Source organism: Carlito syrichta, unplaced genomic scaffold (assembly GCF_000164805.1).
Source record: "Carlito syrichta isolate Samal-C Ts95f unplaced genomic scaffold, Tarsius_syrichta-2.0.1 Scaffold304341, whole genome shotgun sequence".
In the NCBI taxonomy this organism is placed as follows: Eukaryota; Metazoa; Chordata; class Mammalia; order Primates; family Tarsiidae; genus Carlito; species Carlito syrichta.
The window spans coordinates 20,301-25,148 of NW_007248437.1; the positions used below are offsets into that span (position 1 = coordinate 20,301).

Genomic DNA, 4,848 nt, shown 5'->3' on the forward strand with positions numbered 1-4,848 from the left:
AAAAAAGATATAAAAACTAATAATCTGTCACTTGGAGATAATTGTCATTAGTCCCTTGTCCTTTCAATGTAAGAGTTTTTAAGTGCTTAGAAATAATGGTTAAACTTTACTACTTCTTGTTCTGTGCTGGTTTGCAAACTCCAAAACTTCTAAGAGGAAGAAAACAACAATCTGACCATTTTGTTTCCTATCCCTAGCAGGATATACAGTATTATTCCAGAGCTGTCATGAAGCTTTGCACTTTTGGCATTCTCTTTCTTTCTTTTTTTTTTTTTTTTTTTTGAGTTGGAGTCTCGCTCTGTTGCCCAGGCTGGCATGCAGTGGCATGCTCACGGACACTTTAGCCTCTACCTGCTGCGCTCAGGCAATCCTTCAGCATCAGCCTTCCAAGTAGCTGGAACTACAGGTGTGCACTACCACGCCCAGCTAATTTTTTAAAATTTATTGTAGAGATGAGGTCTTGCCAAGTTGCCCAGGCTGGTCTCAAACCTGTGGGCTCAGGCAGTCTTCTCGCCTTGACCTCCCAAAGTGCTGGGATTACAGGCTTGGGCCACTGCGCCCGGCCTTCAGAATTTTTAAATATAGCTTAATTTTCCAGAAGTGAATGCTAGGAAAAAGTGTTTGGAACTGAACCAAAATAAAAACTTGCAAACCTGAAGTATGTGCACATACATTACTGGTGTTGAGCTATTTACGTGGGTGTGCTTTTCTCTGCTACCCACCTTGCTTATCCTGGTCAGCAGTGGATAAGGATGCTGCTCATCTCAGATGGGAGGTTGCTTTCTTGGAAAGAAGTACATCTCTTGAGTCATGAGCTCCAGATTTAGGGATCCAGAACTTTCTGATTTTTCTTTAAAGTGGCGAGGTTGCATCCTAGATGCAGACTAGCATCAGAATTCCTGTTTGTGAGGTCATCGTCATGACCTCACAGCAGAGTTGTTCAAAATGTTTGCCCACCTTCTGGTATGATGTGAGATGAGGCCTTCCCCGATTCTACAGACACCATGAGGTACCAGTTTGTCTCAGATTCTAGATCTGTGTTAAATTGTCTCAAATTTCTGTAGATAAAAAGTAGAGACATTGATCCAGGCACTCTCAATTTTACTGAAAGAGATTGTATAATGATAAGAGAATCATTGTAAAAATTCTCTGGCAGGACATTTAAAATCAGAAAACTCAGTAGTTGAGCAGCAAAAGTACTTTTACTGTGTGAGTGGGCATGTAGTTGATCGGTGGCTCTATTTGCTATGTAATTTATATCAATTTCCCCTTTAAATAAACAGTATTTTTTGTTCTGTGAAAATATATCTATGACACCAGGCAAATAACAATTTAAAATGGGCCAGGCGTGGTGCCTCAAGCCTGTAATCCCAGCATTTTGGGAGGCCGAGGTGAGAGGTTGCCTGAGTCCATGGGTTTGAGACCAGCTTGGGCAACATGGCGAGACCCCATCTTTACAATAAAATAAAAAAAATTAGCCAGTGTGGTGGTGCACGCCTGTATTTCCGGCTACTTGGAAGGCCGAGGCAGAAGGATCGCTGGAGCCCAGCGGGTCGATGCTGGGGTAAGTGACTGTAAGCATGCCACTGCACTCCAGCCTGGGAGACTGAGTGAGACTCCAACTCAAAAAAAAAAAAAAATTAAAATGATTAGGCCAGACGCAGTGGCTCATGCCTGTAACCCCAGCACCAGCACTTTGGCAGGCAGAGGCGAGAGGAATATCTGAGTTCAGGGATTCGAGACTAGCCCGGACAACATGGCGAGATTTTGTCTCTATAATAAATCAAAAAATCAACCAGGTGTGGTGGTTCCAGCTACTTGGAAGGCTGAGGTGTAAAGATCGCCTGAGTCCAGCAGGTGGAGTCTGCGGTGGCCATGAGCATGCCATTGCACTGCAGCCTGGGTGACAGAGTGAGACTCTGACTCAGAAATAATGATTAGACTTGGTTATCAGTAGCATAAATTTTGTTTTGTTTTATTTTGAGTCAGCCTTACTTTATCACCCAGGCTAGAGTGCAGTGGCATGCTCACAGCCACTGCAGCCTTGACCTGCTGGGCTCAGGCAGTTCTTCCGCCTCAGCCTTCCAAGTAGCTGGAACTACAGGCGCACGCTACTACTCCTGGCTAATTCTTTTCATTTGTTGTAGAGATGAGGTCTTGCCGAGTTGCCCAGGTGGGTCTCGAACCCGCGGGCTCAGGCAGTCCACTCACCTCGGCCTCCCAAGGCGCGGGATTACAGGCTGAGCTAACGAGCCCCGCTTATTAAGAATATTCTTATTTTAATGAGGCACGTTGTAGGTGATTACTTATTTATTTATTTTTCGAGTTAGATTCTCATTCTGTCACCCAGGCTGGAGTGCAGTGGCATGCTCACAGCCACCGCAGCCTCAACCTGCGGGGCTCAGGCGATCCTCCCGCCTCAGCCTTTCAAGCACCTGGAATTACAGGCACATGCCATCACTAAGTTTTTGACTTATTATAGAGATGAGGTCTCGCAAGTTGCCCAGGCTGGTCTCGAACCCCTGGATTCAGGCAATCTTGTCGCCTCCACCTCCCAAAGTGCTGGAATTATAGGCGTGAGCCACCGCACCCAGCCTGATGATTACTTTTTTTTTTTTGAGTTGGAGTCTCACTCTGTCTCCCAGACTGGAGTGCAGTGGCCGCTCCCGGCCACCGCAGCCTCAACCTGCTGGGCTCAGCGATCCTTCCGCCTCAGTCTTCCAAGTAACCGGAATTTCAGGCATGCGCTACCACGCCCAGCTGATTTTTTGATTTACTGTAGAGAGGAGGTCTTGCTGCCCAGGTGGGTCTTGAACCCACGGGCTTAGACAGTCCACTCACCTCAGCCTCCCAAAGGCGCGGGATTACAGGCTGAGCCACTGAGCCCGGCTGATGATTACTTATTAAAGAGAGTAAATACAAAAAGCATATTTTTGTGTTTTAAGAAGGCTGTGGTCTTGAACTGTATATCCAAGCTCTGAAAGTTCGTGTGTTTAGAACAAAAGACAGATTTTTATGTAATTTTCTGTTCAAATAATGTTTAGTGACGAGGGCAAAATGGAGAGGTTGGATTCTTAGAAATATTAATACTGTAATAACGTCTGTGGTACTTCTGTGTACTGGCATTGCTCTAACCATTTGATACATCCCCAAGATGCTGGCATTTTCCAGGCATTGAGGCTTTGGCAATGTCTAGCACACTAAACAAATGTGTACCAAACTTTGGCTTTATGGAGAGTAGATCATGTTTATTGGGTAGAAGGAGAATAGTCCTCCTTCCTGGAATCCTAACTGAGTAATGGTGACATCCTCACTTCAAAAAAGAGCACACTTCTTTTTTTGGAAATGACAAAGAGGGTAGGTCTTCTAAAGTTATGTGCTTCCCTGAAATAAATAAGTATCTTGCCCTTTTCCCTTTGTTATTTAGGTCAGATCTCAGATTTAAATCACAAGATCAGGATATTAATATAGTTCAAAATTTTTGCTTATTTCAGGCCTGTCTTTTTCTCTTAAAATAAACCTGTAGATTACACAGAAAAAAAAATGATTCCTCCAGTGTTGCAGTTTAGCAACAAAGCTTCCTGTTTTGGCTGGAATGTAAACCTTCTGAGGGGCAGGAAAGAGGGTCAGAAGGGACCTGCAGCTGAGCAATGTCCTGGAGCCCTGTTCCCTGGTACTTAGGTTGGTGTTTGAAGGCAGATTCCTCTGCTTCTCCCATTTGAGAGAGTATAGGCAGAATAGGAACTGTTTTTCACTATTCAGAAGTGACGTACATTCTAGAGATAAGCATTTTACAAATGGTTCTTGGGGGAAAAAAGAGTCTAGTTGTGGCATTAATCAATGGGTTAAATGCAGAATTCTGGGGGTTAATGTATAGCTGTACGTTGCAACACTATAGTTTGGAAAACAAGAAAAAAAAAGTAACGTGACTGACTTTTAAAAGTAAATGTAGACCAGGCACAGTGGCTCACGCCTATAATCAGCACTTTGGAAAGCTGAGGTGAGAGAATTGCCTGAGCCTGTGGGTTGGAGACCAGCTTGGGCAACTTGGCCAGACCTCATCTCTACAATAAATCAAAAAATTAGCTGGGCATGGTGGTGTGTACCTGTAGTTCCAGCTACTTGGAAGGCTGAGGCGGAAGGATCGCCAGAGCCCAGCAGGTCAAGGCTGCGGCGGCTGTGAGCATGCCGCAGCACTCCAGTCTGGGCGACAGAGTGAGACTCCAATTTAAAAAAAAAAAAGTAAATGAAAAACTGCACCAGAACTTATACATTCACATAAGTTTTTTTCATCTAGGGAGGAGGTATTCATTTATTATAGTGATATAACCAGTAATTTTTGGAATTCTTGGAATGCCCTATGAGTCTTGGATACATTTATGCTGTGTTTAATAGTTATATATCATTATACTTTTGAAGTGTTTTGATTTGAATTTTGGAAACAGGTGGTAGTGTTCTAAAGCCAAGTTCAGTGAAGAGGGCTATAAGATTGGGTTGGTCATTTCCATTTTGAGTCCCTAATAAAGTGTCATATTTACTGCCTGCCTCTGAAGTTGTTTTTTTTGAGTTGAAGTCTCACTTTGTCACCCAGGCTGGAGTGCAGTGGCATACTTACGGCCACTATAACCTCAACTTAGTGGGCTCAGGCGATCCTTCTGCCTCAGCCTTCCAAATAACTGTAACTACAGGTACACGTCACCATAACTGGTTAATTTATTTCTTTTAACTTAAATTAAATTTTTAATTTTATTTTGGGAAAGCAGGATTTATTAAGAGGACAGAAAAGCTCCCACAGTGGGAGGGGACATGAAGGGGTTGCCCCCTGGCTAATTTTTTTTTTTTTTTTTG

General features: G+C 43.6%; 1 protein-coding gene across 1 annotated transcript in view; it reads left to right on the forward strand.

Annotated features, from left to right (window-relative positions):
- The first annotated feature begins 937 nt into the window (after window positions 1-937).
- Window positions 938-4,848, forward strand: part of CLIP1 (CAP-Gly domain containing linker protein 1) — a 133,155-nt gene continuing 129,244 nt past the window's right edge. Inside the window, exon 1 of the mRNA XM_021713208.1 lies at window positions 938-1,009. The gene's annotated coding sequence lies outside the window, so the exon portion shown is untranslated. The remainder of the gene's footprint in view (window positions 1,010-4,848) is intronic.